An 18,218-nucleotide genomic window follows, 5' to 3' on the forward strand; every position below is an offset into this window, starting at 1 on the left:
TTAATTTGGTCTCTAAGAAGATAATTGTTATTAAGGATGTTGTTTTTTAGGAGAATAAGGGCTAGAATTAGGACTTGAGCAGGGAAGAAATGGCATTGGATGTATTAAAATTGGGTGATAGTGAAAAAAAAGATAATGAAGCTGAGAATGTAGGGGAACTTAGAGTAGAGAAGTTAATGAGAATAACAAAGTTGGCTCAAATGGTACAAATAAAGTTGGTTCAAGTGGCACTAGTTTACTTTTTGGTGAGACACCTGATGAGAATTCCTCAGGTCCAAGTTGAGGGAAGGCAAGACAAGTTCCACTTTGGATGCAAGATTATGAAATTGGTAAGAGCTTGACAGAAAAAGAAGACTTATGTGCCATGATGATTTTCATAGAAGCTGTGAAGAGTAAGAAATGGAGAGATGCCATGAATATAGAGATTGATGCTATTGAACGTAATAAAACATTGGCTCTGACTATCTTACCTGAAGGAGTAAAGATCATTGGAGTTAAATGGATTTTTAAAACAAAACTCAATGAAAGTGGTGAGATAGACAAGTGCAAAGCTAGACTTGTGGCAAAAGGATATACACAACAATATATGATTGATTACACAAAAGTTTATGCTCCAATTGCAAGACTAGATACCATATGTTTGGTAATTGCCTTAATAGCTTAAGAAAGTTGGAGTATGTTTTAGCTTGATGTGAAGATCACATTTCTGCATGGTGAGCTTAGTTAGGAAGTGTTTGTCCAATGGTGAGCTTAGTGAGGAAGTGTTTGTCCAATAACCTCAGGGATATGAGAAGAAGGGCAAGGAACACAAGGTTTATAAGCTAAATAAGACGCTGCATGGTCTCAAACAAGCTCCACAAGCTTGGTACAACAAAATAGAGACTTATTTTGCTAAAGAAGGCTTCAAAAAGAGTCATTATGAACACACCCTATTCACAAAGTCAAAGGAAGGAGGTAAGTTTTTAATTATCAGTCTTTATATTGATGATTTAATTTTTACTAGGAATGGAAAAAGCATGTGTGAAGAGTTTAAGAAGTTGATAATGTTGGAATTTGACATGTCTGACTTGGAAAAATGAGATATTTTCTAGGGATTGAAGTACTAAAAAATTATAATGGGATTTATGGGTGTCAAAGAAAGTATGCTCATGAAGTTTTAGAAAGATTTAGCATAAACATAAGCAACTTGGTGAAATATCCCATAGTTCCAGGCTGCAAATTGTCAAAGGACGAGAAGGGAGCTAAAGTTGATACAAGTGTGTTTAAGGAGGTGGTTGGCAGTCTTATGTATTTACTGCAACCAGAGCTGATTTGATGTATGGTGTGAGTCTTATCAGCAAGTTCATGTTGTGTCCTACAGAGCAACATTGGTTTGCAACAAAAAAGATTACTTAGATATTTGAAGCGAACGACTGATCTAAGGATTTTTTACAAGATAGGAGGTTGTAAGCAACACACAACCTATTCAGATAGTGATTTTGTTGGAGATGTAGATGATAACAAGAGTACTTCGGGGTGTGTATTCATGTTTAGTTCTGGAGCGATGTCATGGTCATTTAAAAAATAGCTTGTGGTTAGCTTATCCACCACTAAAGCCGAGTACATTGTTGCTACCTTGTGCTCTTGTCAGTGTATTTGGTTAAGAAGAGTTTTAGAGAAGCTTGGTACTTATGTGTAGGAGAAATGCTCTACAATTCTGTGTGATAACAATTCAAGTATAAAACTCTTTAAGAATCATGTTCTTCATGGCAGAAGCATACACATTGAGATCATATTTCATTTTCTTTGTGAATTAGTAAGAGATGGTGTGGTTGATTTGAGTCATTGTAATACTCAAGACCACGTAATTGACATTATGATGAAGCCGCTCAGATTGGAGGTGTTTTTGAAGATTTGTAGTTTATTGGGCATGTGTGAAGTTTCTAATATAAATTGAATGCATTCTGCATACAATTTAGGGTGGGGGGGATGATAGACTGCTAGAGGTTATAGTTTATTATTCTGATCTTTTAGTTAATTAATCTGTTAATAAGTTCTATTCTTTAGGGACTAGTCTGATACCGTGTTTTAGGATGTTACAAAAGTGAATTGTTATTTTGATTTTATCTTTTTGTAAAAGGCTTTATAAGCCTGCAGTTGGTTATCAATGATTTGAAAGACTTTTCATTCAAGCTTATGTGTTATTGTTTCTTCTTGATGTTCTCAACATTAGCTTCATCCGAAAGGGAAAAAAATACAACAAAGATATATTAGCAAAACATAAGAAACGATAAAACTTGTGGGAAACTTTTTTAAGCATCATGGACCAAGTACTTGTGAGATAAATAGCCAACGCATGGCTAGTTAATTAACAAATTTGATGTCCCCTTCAAAAAGAAATGAAAAATATAAATGGCATCTCCCTAATCTATCAAAACAATGAACCGATATATATATATATATATATATATATATATATATATATATATATATATATATATATATGTTAATAGTAGAAGAAAAGAGCTTCAAAATATGAATAATCGAGACAATTAGTAAAGGTGTTCATTACCTTTGAAACAAACTGGTTAAAAGGATTCATGAAGAAGATGAGAATATCTTGATATAAAAAGAAGAAAGTGCACTTTATGTTATGTGCAACATTTTCTTGAAATACACATAACCCTAAAATTCAGGCTAAGTCTTCCAATACATATTTATCAACCTACATCGAAGAATAGCTTCGAGTAGAACACAAACTATCAACTTTGTTTTTGACACATATTCTACCATGCCACCATTTTAAGAAGCAAAAGAAGTAGAAAGAGCTCCTAGTCAGTCGTAGGAGAGAGAAACTAGAGAGAGATGCTCTATTTCATTTTGAATTTTTCTCCTCTCGATGGTGAGCTGCAGCTCTATAGTTCCCAATTGCAGCCTCTTTCTTCATTGACCACTTACGTGGTCACCTATAGAAAGCGATCTGTGTCTCTCCTTTCCTCGATACAACTGAAACGAAGCCATGAGGAGTCTGCTTAGGAGGGGTTTCGGTCTCACTTAATTTTCTTAGGTACAGTTTTAGTCTCAGCTTCTTCCACCCAAGCATCGAAGGGTTCAGATTCTTTATATCTTAGTCCCTCTCCAACCCTCAGAGACAGCTCAGGGGCTGAGATCGTGTCCCCATCATCTCTGGTGCACGATGGTCTTGATGAGTCCGGTGTTGCCTTCCTCAAAGGTGACGAGTTCATCTCTTGCGTCACCTTCGTGTTTTCCTCTATCACTACTGATGCAGTTAGCTGGGTTTTCGACCTTATCGCTGGTGTTCAAGGTCCAAGTACTTCTCACCCCTTTGCTTTAGGGTCTGGTGTGATCTATTCACTAGCACTATAGCTTTGATTTTTGGTTTGTGCTTTGGGGTTTTTTTGATGATGCAATGAGACGGGGTAGGGCATCTCTTACCCTGTTTTCTTAGTTCTGTCTCTATATGATGATATATCAGAGACCTTTATGCCCTATGCCCACCATGAGGCTCTTCCCCTCATGTAGTTCGGGCTTTGAGGTCTTGGGGCCAGTTGTCTATGACTCCTAGATGGTAGACGCCCCCTTTTGTATGCTGGAGTTATCAAGCTGCTTGGCTGGTTGGTGATCTTTTGATTATTGTTGTTGTCATCTCTTTTCACTTTGTTATGTCGCTGGTTCCTCTTCTGTTGTTTTGGGTTGCTGGAATGGATGATTTTCTGAGGTTAATATCTCTATGTTCTATTAGCATGGAGTTTTATTGTATTGGATTCTCGTGTTCTGTTTATGGTTTGTTCTCTTTCTGCCTGCTGCTATTTGTAACTGCAATGATGTTTGTCTCAGGAGCAATGGGATATGCTTAGTGGACCTGCTATCTTTTGGTGGTGTGAGCACTATGTTAGGATGTTGGTAAGCCACTGTTTGGTTTCTTCATCCTGTTGTTCCTGCTGATTGTTTTCGGTAGAGTCTGCTTTGCCAGCCTTTATAGACTCTGGTTGACGACCATTTGGTCGGTTGTGCTCACAACATGAACTACTGGTGCTATGGCTGCTTTGTTTGTGTACAGTTGTGGGTGTGAATTTGGATATGTGTGGAGCCCTGCTTGGTGTTCTATACCTGCTGTGGGGTCCTGTTTGGGTGAGGTTCTCTCCCCAACTGCTTGGTCAGCTTGGCTGTAATCTCTTCCACTTTTGGCTTTGTATAGCTGCATTGCACATCTGCCATGCTCCTTGCAGCTGGATAGCTAGTTTGTCTATTGCTGCTATATGCAACCTGATGATCTCTTCGATTGCATGGGTAGTTGGAGGTTTGCTGGACTCTGTCCTTCCTTGGTATGTTGTGCTTCTTGAAGCTGGCTGGAATTATGGTTTGCTAGAGTTGATGTGATCCTTCTCTGGCTTGTTACTCCTGGCTTAATGCCATGAGTCTTTCTTCCTCTACATATTCCCCTGTTGTTGGGTGTACAAGTTGCTGCTGTTGTCAGCTTGCTGGAGATGCTTGCTGATGATCTTTATTGTGGGTGGAGCCTTGTTCTCCTGGTTATTGCCATGTGTCTCTCTTCCCATTTGTTGGGTGACACTTGCTGATGCACGGTCCCTAGTTCCTTATCGGGTCTTAGTGTCTAGATTGATGGTCTTACTGTAGATGGAGGCTGCTTCAGGGTGTTAGATGCAAGTTTGAAATGTGGCTGAGCTATTTTGGTAATGTGTGGAGTCCTGTTGCAAAGGATTTCTCTGCCTGTTTGGGTGAGGCTCTCTCTCAAAATGTTTGGCCCTCTCCTTGTTCACAATATGAGTTGCTGGTTGGCCTAGGCTTCCTTGCTAGTAATGGCTGGTTTGTGTGTGCATGTCAAGTTGGTTTAGCTGTGGGTATGTTATGGAACTTGACTAGGTGAAGCCTTTCTTACCTACTAGGGCTTTGTCTGGCCGGGTGAGGGTCTCTCCCCAAAGTACAGACTATACGCCCCCTTGTTCTATATTGGTTTTTCTGCAGGTCTGTTTTGGCTGCCCTTCTCTTGGGCTCTCATGGAGATTGCTCCCACTATGCTCTCTATATTGATGCCATAGATTCTAACAGTTTGGGTGAGGCTCTCTCTCTAAATGCTTGGGCTACTGATTTAGTGCTCTCTGTCGCAGCTCTGCTAGCATGATGATTCAATTGAAGGACATTGGGGGATTTTTCCTTCTTTAGCTCACTTCTAAATAGAGAGTGCAGGATGGAGACTGTCCTAGTATCAATAAAGTTAACGTTGTGGTGCAGGCTTGGTCTTCTGGAAATGATGTGTGGATAGTTCACTACCCTTGTGTTGCTTGGTAAAGAGCTCTGTTTGGGTGAGGCTCTCTCCCCACATGCTTTGTCCTCCTGCTTGTTGCTGTACTGGAGCAGCTGGTTTGATTTTGTGGATGCGTTTTCCACTTGTCCTATGCTTGGAGTTTTTCAGACTGGTTGACCTCTACGAGTGGAGGGGTGCTCTATGGAGCTTGCTCTTGGGCTTTGTATTACTCTTGCTCGTTCTTGTTTGTTCCTACCTTGCCCTGCTAGTCTGCTTTGGAATATTGGCTTGCTGGTGTTCCTTAGCTTCCTACAGTCCTGGGGATGGTTGACATGATTATTAGTTGTTGTCTGGATGCTGCTACATGCAGTATTGGTATACTGGAGAATTGCTGTTGTTTTGTTCCTTTCTGCAGGTTTCTGTAACTTGTGAATCTGTTCTTGGAGGGCCCTTGGGGCTGGCCTTTGCTGGTGCAGGTAGCTGGAGTGGGTCGCGAGTTGGCCTCCTCCCTAGCCGGTTCGTTGCTGTGTTTTGCTGGTGCATCTCATTAGCACGCATGTGGCTGGTTTAAGTGGGGTTGCAAGCCTCAGCTGCTGCTACCCTTCTCTTCCTTCCGGTGTAATAACGGCTTGCTTCTGTAACTTTTGTTCTTCATGGCTGATTGTTGATTGTTCTATGGTCATGATCTTTTGGTTTGCTGCTGTCTGCATTGATAGCTACTGGGGTTTAAATTCTAGGCTTTTGATGACTGCTTGCAGATTATTACTTGCTGGTTTTGTTCAGGAGCATATTCCCTAATTGGTGCCTGTTTCCTTTGATTTTAGGTTATACAAGGGAATCTGTTCCCTTTGTTTTATGTTCAGCCAGCTTGTCTTGTTATGATTTGATCAAGGAAGTCTGTTCTCTTTGCCTGGACATGTATGTCTATATGTACTGCTGATTTCCAACTTGTTTCGCAAGTTTGTCTTACTATTTTTTATCTATATAATTTTTATATTTTATATATAAAAAAAGAAGTTGCTGTATTCCTGTGAGAACTTATTACAGCAATGGCATCAGTCCAGAACTTTAGAGAGCTCCAATGGCTTCTGTAAATGATCAAATCCGAAAGCCTCAATCTACAAAACATTTCATTTTACCGGCTCCTTTCATGTTCTTGCAAGGTTGCTTGCTCTCTAGGATGGAACTCGACAGTTAACTCGCTTGACATGACTGGAGGCCGGCTTAAACCACGTTGGGCTGAGGAGTTTCGATGGGTTTGGAACAAAATCTGAACCTTAATTAAGAAGGTACGATTGTCAAAAAGGTGCCTCAAGGACAAGGGGATTGTGTATGTTGCAGCTGGACTCTTCAAGAATCACAGTTTGGAGAAGCTTGTATCTTGACGGGAACTGGTTCAGTGGAATAGGTTTTGAGAATTTGCTATGCCCTTTCAGCGTGTTCTCCTCCTTGCAAAGCCAAGCCAAAGTCTGACTTTTCGAGGAGGGAGAACAAAAATTTGAAGATATGGGCTTGCATCGATCATACAGATGCTGCCTACCAATGAGAGTGAGATTAAGTTGGGAGTGTATGACGACGATAGTTTGATAGCATATGATATTTGTCAAAATTTCCATCAGTTTATGTAAGGTTACTGTTAAAGGATAAAAAAACAAAAACAAAGGAGATAAAATATATTTGGTCAAGAGAGAGAAATAAAAACAAAAATAAAAATATAAAAATAAATATGTCTTGAATAATTTTGGAGTGAAGTTTTGTATCTTCAAAACATGAAATACAGAGAGGATATATTTTTAAAGATAATATTTTTTTATTGTTTTACTTTTAAAATATCTTTGTAAGACACTTTCCATTTCAAAATTGTTCACTTAAGATATGTTTGAATAAAAATAGTTATTATTATAATTTTAAAACTCAACTCGAAGGTCGATTTAGGGCAAAGCTTAATTCATTAGTCAAGGCCTAGGTCATGAGTCGGGTTGACTCGAGTCAACATGAAAATAAAAGTTATTATTATCATAGTTCTAAAACTCAATTCGAAAGTTGATCTATGACAAGGCTCAGTTTACGAATGTGGTTGACAATTGATCAGAGTCAATATAATGAAAAAAATAGTTATTATTATAGTTTTAAAATTCAATCGGGATTGATCTAGGGCAAAACTCGGATCATGTTTAGAGATGGTCAATTCAGGTTGACTCAGGTCAACATAAAAGTAAAAATGGTTATTAATATAGTTTTAAAACCCGACTCGAGGTCAACCTAGAGCAAGGCTAGGATCACGAATCGAGAGGGTCAACTCAAGATTGACCTACGTCAATGTAATGATAGAAGTTATTATTAAAATAGTTTTAAAAACTGACTCGGGGATCGACCGAGGCAAGGCCTAAGTCAAGTATCGAAAGGGTCAACCCGGGTTGACCTGAGTAAATGTATGGATAAAAATTATTATTATCATAATTTTAAAACTCGACACAAGAGTCAAGTCAAGGTAAGGTTCGGGTCACGAGTCGAGAGGGTTAACCTGGTTGACTCAAAAACTTCTTAAAAAAATCAATGGATTTTTTATCTATATTTTATTCAGGGTTGCCCCGGAGTTTTGACTGGATTAGATCGACTTGATCATTCCTCTATTTTATTTTTTTAATTCTCTCTTCTTTTTTTTTTTTTTATCTTTTCTCCACTATTTTTGTTTTTATCCTGGAATAAAAACCAAACAGTAACTAGAAAGGAATGCCACTGGGATATTTGTCATTTCAAGGCTGTAGAGAGGTCCAAGGAGAAGGGGTACTCAAAACAATAATGTAGACATTGGGGTAAATCCTTGGATTGAAGACATTGATCTTGCAAGAACACCGTCGTAGAATTCAGGGATGGCTGATGGATAATATCAAAGGCAAGTGGCTGATGGATAATATCAGAGGCAAGGCCAGAACGGATACATATTTGTTCAAGGACATGCCATTTATTAAGCCAAAAAGTGTCAGGATTTTCTTTCGTGGGCAAGAATAAATCGGTAAATACTTGAGCCTTAAAATTACAGTGTCAACATTGGTTTTGAGAACTGGATGTTTTCTAACCTATATTGTCCTCGAACTTAGACAAACCAAATGACATAGACAAGAGGTAATGATAAATGAGTTTGTTATATATTAAAAATTTTAAAGACTAAAAACATTACAAATTTATTATAATTTTTTATATAAAAATAAAATAAAAACAATCCATTCAAATAGGAAAAAAAAACTAGAAAATAATAATAATAAAGAATAAGAAAATAAAAATAGAAAAATATTTTTTTAAAAAAAATTCATATCAGTCTTCCCGGTTAGAAGAAACTTATTCTGAGTTTAGTTTTCATTTAAAAATTATTTTTCATCAAGAATATCTATTTGTACATGGCTCATCTTATCATGACTTCCTAACATCTCTATGCAGGTCATCCCATTATGAGTCTCTAATAAAATACATTTGTGTGAATTAACATTATTTTTGTGTGAGATGTCTCATCATGGATTCCTAAGATAAGACCTTTAAATGGGTCAACTTATCATGCCACCATTGGGATTTTGAATGATAGTATCTGACACAGAAAAAAAAATAACACCCTAATTCTCAAACATCTATTTTTTGGGAGGAACGTCTTCATCCCCTCCTATACAAGCACGTCATGTTCTGCAACTTCTTTTAGCTATGGTTGTTCTGCAACACATAATAAAGTAAAATAATTATCAAGGACCATTGTGCTTTTTTCCAACCATAACTATTTTATAACACACAACAAAGCAAAAGAAAAATTACCCCCCGGTAGGGCCAAAGATCATTAGGATTTGATATCAATTAAGATAGATGAGAGTGAGGGATAAAGGGGTTTATTACATGTCAAAACATTTAAAAAATAAAAAAATCATAAGTATAAGAAAACTCTTAAAATACTTAATTTTATTCATTCATGTGTTCACTTGTGAAAAACTATAATTTTTTATATAGAAAAAATTAAAAAAACTCTAATAATACTGAATTAAAAAAATAAACCAGGATCCCCTCAAATAGGAGAAAAAACTAGAAACACATCTTAAAAGAAAAGGCTCCTCCGTCACCAAAATTAATTCGTATTTGGATGAAAGACTGCCCTTCGTAATTCAATACCACAGAGCTTCTCCTCCTCGAAACTTCCCTAAATGGACCAAGTTCAAAATCTAGTAAATCCAGTTGAAGAGGTTGTGAGGAATGAAGATAAAGAGTTTTAGAGATGAAGGTACAAAAATATTGATATGGAATCTTGATGGGCAATATATATGTTTACTCTTTGCATGATATCATCTATGGGAGTACATCATTCTTCATTCTCATATCAAGTTTATTTAGAAAGCCTAACAGTAGAGAACCACAGACGCCAGTAGAGATTGAAGAGGATTTGCAATATTGGCTTAGGTTCATTGTGTACAACTCCAGCCAACGTTATCAAAATCATAAGTTGAGCAGTAAAATTAATATAATTTAAGAATCGACATGTATATAATATGTAAAGTTAAATTTAAAACTTGAAAATTAATAAAATAAAACTTAACATTGTAAAATTAATAAATTCAAAGCTTAACTGGTTAGGTTTTGAGTTTACTCCTGAATGATCACTAGTTCGAGTTTTTTTAGAGTCACTAGAGATTTAAACGATCATTAACTTCAAGTTTATCCCTATTTTCTCTCATCTTCTTTGTTTGATATTTTTATTACCAATGAGGATTAGTATAGTGTATTACTGCTCTATGCTCATGGTTTTTTGCTTTATAATGGTGCTTTCATGAACTGCAACTATTGCTCTCACTTTCTTGCATTTAAAGAGATCTTTCTTGTTCAGATTTGTCACTGGATTATGAGGTTTATTGTTTTTCTTGAACACAAGAAAATCTAATGGCTTTCAAGATTAAAAGTAGGGCTTTCTGGTTACATATGCTAACCTGTACAATTTATTTACTGAAGTTCTCTGTTTTCTGGGTTTTAATGCTGTATCTCAAATCATTTTGCTTTTGCTACAATTGCAGATCATTGGACTTGCATTATCATCGCTTGACCCTAATTACATCTATATCCAAGTGGTTGATTAAGAGGTGATTGCTTAGGAAGCCGTAATAGCTTCTCTCTTGTTTAAATGTTTTTCTTGCTTGGCATTTTTAAGTTCCAGATTGACTAGACGTACATTAAGTTTACATTTCAGTTGCCTTTACAAAGTTGTAGTTTGATCACCCTCATTTATTTTGTCGAGGGCATTTTCACTTCCTTCACAGTTGTATTGTAATAATTGTCTGGTTAATAAATAAAGTAGTCTTCCTTATTCTATGGGTTTTTCTGTTCTATTTTGAATAGATAATGAAGAATTTTGAGACAGTTATTTTGGGGAAAGAGAATTCTTAATCGCATTATGTGATAGGGGAAATTAGACAACAAGAAAAGACAATCTTACACATAATTTCTCCCATGAATCTTGCTAAGATTATATACTAATAATAAAAGCACAATTATATCTAAATTAGGTAACAAATAAGTTATATTAGACAATGATATAATGTCTACGATATCTTTAATACTCCCTCTCAAGTTGGATCAAGTAGATTGGTGGATCCTAACTTGCTTAATAACCGGTGAAATTGAGTAGAAGACAAAGCTTTGATGAGCACATCAGCTAGTTGATCATGAGAACGTAATATTGAGATTGGATAAGTTTAGCATTAACTTGCTAACGTATGTAATGACAATCTATTTTGATGTGCTTGGTGTGTCCATGAAACACCAAGTTGGATGCAATATGCATAGCAGTTTGATTATCACAAAACAATATCATATGAGTAACACTAGTAAATCCAAAATTTGCAAGGTGTTTAAACCATATAAGTTCATAAGTAACAGAGGCCATAGCATAATATTCTGCTTTAGCACTTAAACGAGCTACGACATATTGTTTCTTGCTTTTCCAATACACTAAATTTCCACCAACAAACATGCAATAGCTAGTGTAGATCGACGATCGAGAGAATTGCCTACCTAGTTAGAATCAGTGTATCCCATGATGTTATTATAACCATTGCAAGTCATAACAATGCTACGACCAATGGTCCTTTTCAAATATGGTAAGTTACATTTTACCATACTAGGATGCTGAACTGTTGGAGCATTCATATATCCTCTAACAAGATTTACAACAAATGTAATATCTGGTCGAATGATTGTGAAGTAAATTAGTTTACCAACAATCTTCTGATAATGAGTGTAAGAGGCAAGAGGTTCACTTGAAGAGTCCATTGTTAATTTGTTGTTTAAAATGTTGGTTGGCTTAGTGTGCAATGTATCAACATCCTTTAACAGATCAATAATGTACTTATGCTAATTGAGGAAAAATCCTTTACGAGAGGCTGCCTTTTCAATGCCTAGGAAATACTTTAAGGAGCCAAGGTCTTTAATTGGAAATTGTTGTTGAAGAGATCTTTTAAGTTAAGTTAAGGAATCACCATTACTCCTTGTTATAATGAGATTGTCCATATATATTAGCATGACTAGTTTATGAGTGGAACCAAGCTGGATAAACAAGGAAGAGTTTGCAGTGCTTCTTGTAAAACCAAGACCTTCAAGAGCAACACTTAATTTAGCATGCCAAGCTCGAGAACTTTGCTTCAGGCCATAAATAGATTTGTGAAGTTTGCAAACTAGCGTAGAGCTTCCACTCTAAGGATGTTCGGGAGGAAGTTTCATGAACACTTCTTTTTTAAGATCTCCATGTAAGAATGCATTGCTTACATCCATTTGGCAGAGAAACCACCCTTGGTTGATAGCAACAGATAGAAGAACTCTGATAGTAGTCATCTTGTCCACAGGAGCAAATGTCTCTTTGTAGTCAACACCAAATTTCTAAGTGAAACTTTGAGCCACAAGATGAGCTTTATGCCAATCAATTTGCCCATCTAACTTAAATTTTATCTTGAATATCCAATGACAGCCGACAACCTATTTTCTAGTAGGTAGTGGTACTATATTCCATGTGTGATTTTCAGTAAGAGCTTTTAATTCTTCATTCATGGCCTGCTGCCATACTTTTTATGATTGAGCTTCTTTGAATGTCTTCGGTTCATGAACATTTGATATAGAAGTAAGAAATGCATTATGTGTTGGAGAGAGTCGATGATAAAACATGAACCTAGAAATAGGATACTTCACATTGTAGGTGATACAATCTTGTATTTGAAATAGCGGTTGACGTGTTCGAAGAGAAACTCTTCTAGTAGATGGGAGAACATCAAGAGAACATGGCAATTCTTATATACTAGTATTGTCAAGTTGGAGATTGCTGGAATCAGAGGCAGTCTGAAGTTGATTTTGTCGGTCAATCTGAAGCTGATTCTATCGCACAACAACATCACTAGAAACAGATGTAGTCTGAAGCTGATTTTGTTGATCAGTAACAACATTTATGGGATTAGTTACAGTTTCAAGTTACGTCTGTTGATCCGAACTAAGAAGAACAGGGTTAGAATTGGGGATCGTAGATGGAAGCTGGTTAGTATTCTCAATATTAGGCAAGGGAAAGATATCGGGCAAGGTCTCCCCCTAATTTCCTACAGAAAAATATTGTGTCTTCAAGAAATCAAACATCCCTAGATACATATAACTTCTTCAACAAGAGGTCATAGCATTTGTATCCTTTTTGAGTTGTGGAGTAACCTAGAAATATGCATTTGCTAGCTCTAGGATCCAGCTTGTCACGATGTGTAGCTGGAGAGTGCATAAAACAAGTGCAGCCAAACACTTTAATATGAGATGCATCTGAAATTTTATTCTGCAAAACTTCAAGAGGAGATTTAAAATCTAACATTAGGCTAGGTAAGCAATTTACAAGATAAGTAGCTGTAAGGACTCTATATGACCAGAAACCTTTGGGAACATTCATTTGAAGCATAATAGCTTGAGTTTTTTCAAGCAAATCATGATTTTTACGTTTAAATATCCTGTTTTGTTGAGGTGTGACAACACAGCTACTCTGATGTAGAATATCATTAGAATGTAAATATTTTGACATGTCTTTGGACATATATTCGGTGTCATTATCAAATCAAATGATTTTAATGTGAGCTGAAAACTGATTAATAGCTAACTAATGAAAATACTTAAAACAACCAAATATGTCATGCTTAGCTTTTAGTAGATACACCCAAGTAACTCTAGAGAAATCATTGATAAAGGTAACAAAATATTTAAAACCATCAATGGAAGTATAAAAGGGATAAACAAGTTCAAACGCATGAGTGGTTTTTGACATTAAAGAGGTAAAAGGAAGTTTTGTAGATTTTAAAAAATGACAAATCTCACAATTGAGAGGTTCATATATTTGAACCGATTTTATTTGACTAAGAACAAACCTCGAAGGGTGAGCTAGACGACGATGCCATAAGAGGTGCTCATATGAAGGATTAGTTGCTGCTTGAAAGCCCTAAAGACTTGAGATTTATGAGAGATTTAATAGAGACCATGTAGAAAAAATCATGCACCAATCATCTCCTTAGTGACAAGATCTTGAAACACAACCTTGGAAAAGGTAAAAATCACTTCGTAGTTTAGAGTAAATGTAATCTTACTGACGAAAAGCAACTAGAATGGAAAAGATGGTGAAAAAAGAACATCAAACACTATCGTATTAAATAGCAGGTTGATTTTTCCATTCCCCTTGACATAAGCACTTTTCCCATCAACTATAGACACAAACGTCGGATGGATGGATGACTTAAAATCATGAATGTTATTTAATTTGTTTGACATGTAATCAATGGCACCATAATCAATTATCCAAAGAACATGCAAATTTACACGCTTAAGAGGTTCATATATTTGAACCGATTTTATTTTACTAAGAACAAACCTTGAAGGATGAGCTAGACGACGATGCCATAAAAGGTGATCATATGAAAGATTAGTTGCTGCTTGAAAGCCCTAGAGACTTGAGATTTATGAGAGATATAATAAAGACCATGTAGAAAAAATCATGCACCAATCATCTCTTTAGTGACAAGATCTTGAAACACAACCTTAGAAAAGCTAAAAATCACTTTGTAGTTTAGAGTAAATGTAATCTTACAGATAGAAAGCAACTGGAATGGAAAAGATGGTAGAAAAAGAACATTAAACACTATCTTATTAAAGAGTAGGTTGATTTTTCCATTCCCCTTAACATAAGCACTTTTCCCATCAGCTATGGACACAAACGTTAGATAGATGGATGACTTAAAGTCATGAATGTTATTTAATTTGTTTGACATGTAATCAGTGGTACCATAATCAATTATCCAAAGATCATGCAAATTTACAAGTTGTAATGTAGTCATAAGAGCAATCAAATTACCTTGGCTATTTTCGGGTCTTTTTCTACCAAAAAAATTTGGTAAAATGACTAAGAAGAGTAGTTGGTTGTTTCTGGTCTTGACTAGTTGATTCATCATGTGACTTTCCTTGGCCATGCTTGTCTTGCAAATAATTTGCAAAATCAAATATCAAAGTTGCAGAATTGGCAAAGAAGCTCTCGATGGAACGTGCATGGTTATTTGCAAGGTATGACTTATGATTATTTGCATGTCTTGGTTGTCTTCTCATATCCTTTGCAAATTTAGGCTTAATTTAGGGATGAAGCCAACAACGATCTGTATTATGACCAAGATTATGCTAGTATTGGCACTTCAAATTTATTTGTTTCCCTTTATAGGATTTAGCATCAGATAGTGGTTTGTACTGACCATGATCAGAAACTCTATAATTCATATCATAGAGCATTAATTTGATCTGATAAGCATGAGTATCAAATACTCCAACTTCACGAGTCATTACTTTTCTACGTATTTCTTCACATTGAATGGTAGCGCAAACTGACTTTAAGGATGTCAGTTCTAAATTCTTCAGAATATGGATTCGCAGGTCTTTAAAATCTGGGTTGAGACTTGCCAACAACTGAAAAATTCTATCCTCATTTTTTTTTCATAGTGTGGCAGCATATGTAATGTGAGGATGATACATTTCCGATTCATTCCACAAGCTTTTAAAGTTTCCCAATAGTTGAACAAAATGTTTTCCTTCTTGGTGAAGGTTGGCAACTTCGCAATGAATCTTGAAAATCCTAGCAGAGTTATTTTAATTTTCATATATGTCATGAATGGCATCCCACATGTCCAATGATTATTCTGAGAAACTAAAAATCTCAGCAAGATTTTTCAACATGGAGTTGAGAATCCAGAACATAACTAACTGGTCTTTGAACAGTTGTGCTTTATATTCCAGATATTAACTTCTAGAGAAATGGTAAAACCATTTATAAATCTCAACTTAGATCTTCTACCAAATGCAATAGTGACAGCCCTTAATCAAGGATGATAATTGAATTCATTCAATAACATAGAGCTTAATCTTTAAGAGGTGTTTGTATCATCGGAACAATTTGCTAGTATGGAGACCTTTCAGCCAATATCAATGTCATCCTTTAAGTGATCTTTCATGGCAACACAACTGATTCTGCCTAATGTTTAAGAATTTAGAGACTAATGCTCTGATACCATAAAGAATTTTGAGACAGTTATTTTGCGGAAATAGAATTCTTAATCTCATTCTTTAGTTGTACACATGTATATATAGCAGGGAAATTATGCAACAAGGAAAGACAATCTTGCAAATAATTTCTCCCATGCATCTTGCTAAAATTATATACTAATAATAAAAACACAATCATATCTAAACTAGGTAACAAATAAGTTATATTAGGCAATGATAAAATGGTAGAATATCTGCAGTATCTTCAATAGATAGTTTGGACACTTCTGTGGAAATCGGTTTATATTATGTGTAAGCCTTTGAAATATGAATACTTAAAGCAACATAATATTTTTGAAGTTTTTTTTTGTGCTTTAAAGGTTCTTTCCCTTAAACATAGCTACTGCCAAAGGCAGTATGGACTATTATATCAATAGTAAGCCTTTGAAATTGCTCATTTATGTTTGTCTTTATATATTGGTCCTTAGTGATTACACTTTGATTTTTCCACTTGTCGATTGTCTATGTAGTACACGTTTCCATTCTCCTTATCATAACCTGTCAGGTCCAGAAACAATAGGCATGTAAACTAATTGTATTATATTTAGTAGTTTGTGAAAATTTAAGAAAAAAAAGGCTTGGAAACATTATCACATGATCATGTTAGTGAAACTTTATTCTTGGAATGTGTAATTTTACTACGTAATTCTATGTCTTTATTATTGTGCTTTTCAGATTATCAGAAGAATTAATCACAACCCTTGATATTAAACTTTAACTCTAGATTAACAATCTTATTTGAATGGCTAATTTGAATTGATCCTTGAATTGCTGAACACATGGCATCTAAAACAATTCTAGGAGTGTTAGACATGATGTGGGATGACAACATAATATAAATATTTATAAGAATTCAAGAAAAGTTCAATCCAAGTATTGTTAAAAAAATTTCAATGTAGGCATTTATCGTTTCAAATATCATACGGATGTTGAGTCATGCCATCAAGTACCAGAAGATGTAAATAAGATGATTTTGAGTGTTTTGGTGAAAAATCAAGAAGCATCTGAAAAGAAAAGAAAGACTTTTCAATATATTGAAAAAAATGATGAAGATAAAGGGAAAGAAATTAGTTTAATGGACAAAGGAAAGAGAACAGTTAGTAGGAATGGAAGTACACAAGGTGTCTTCAATCATTTATCAAAAAAGGATCTTAGAGAAAAAGCATGTCAATAAATTGCAAAGTTTTTCTACACTATTGTGATTTTATTTCTTTATGTGAAAAACCCTAAGCCACTTGAATTGGTTGCAAAGCATGGGTCAAGTTTCAAGCCTATCACATAAATCAAAGGATTGATTGATGAGTTTAACTACTAAAATTAAGAAGACAAATAGAGGGCTAATCTTAAAAAATAGATGTTGGTTCAATTCAAACTGGAACACCATTCGGTTATTGGATCATAACTGGAGTTGTAGAACTTGGATTTAGGTTTGGTTTATATATATGGAAACTTAAGACATAGGCCTAAAACTTTTAGGAAGAGTCCAAGATTTAAAAGGACCGTTTTGAAGTTCAAATTGTAGTAACAACAGAGAAGTCAAAATCTGTTATACAGCCTAGACACTATTCAGTGTTCAATTGATATCTCAAGTTCTAGAAGTCCAAATGCACCGATTCTTGTTTTGTTGGAAAGCTGATACAATTTCACAGAACTTTCATAAAGACGATCTGCTTAAATTCGGATGTTAGCAATGATGTTTTCTGGAGACAAGAAGATAAGAATTGTTATCAAGTCAACAGGTGGCCACCTACTCAACAATTAGTCATTAAATCAATAGTCCTGAATTTTAGCCTATAAAAGGAGGCATTTGTCATGCATTTAGGCATCCTGGTTTTTACATCAAGATCATTTCCTTACTTGCTTTCTTTCTTTGTAGTTTTAATATTATAGTTTTATTTCATGTTATAGTTTCATTAATCTCTTATTTATGCCTTTCATTTCCTTTACTATACTTATATAATCATGTTCTCCTCTTGTTTATCTATGTTTCTCTTATTCATAATGTTTAGCTAAGTTTATCATGTCAAGGTGAAAAGAATACACTAATGGTGTAAGAATAAGTATAATATAAACTCAACATGGACTTTAATGATTGATACTAACATGTTTTGTATTTGTTATCTTATTCACTCTTAATACCTTGCTTGTTAAATGGTTAATCTAGATTTATGTTGTATAACCCTTAGTACAACAAATACTTGGCACTTTCATAGCCCAACTGTATGGTATAACTGATGTAACCATATTATTCGATAGTTTCACCCACATTTACCTAATGTTTTGTCCATGTTTTATATATAAAATACCTTGATATTCTTTTTTTTATGTTTTGAAGGCA

General features: G+C 35.3%; 1 pseudogene; it reads left to right on the top strand.

The window, feature by feature from the left end:
* Positions 1-367: 367 nt before the first annotated feature.
* LOC133702741 (protein TORNADO 1-like) overlaps positions 368-18,218 on the top strand; it is a 35,917-nt pseudogene continuing 18,066 nt past the window's right edge.

The sequence above is a fragment of the Populus nigra genome, chromosome 9, assembly GCF_951802175.1.
Source record: "Populus nigra chromosome 9, ddPopNigr1.1, whole genome shotgun sequence".
Lineage (NCBI taxonomy): Eukaryota > Viridiplantae > Streptophyta > Magnoliopsida > Malpighiales > Salicaceae > Populus > Populus nigra.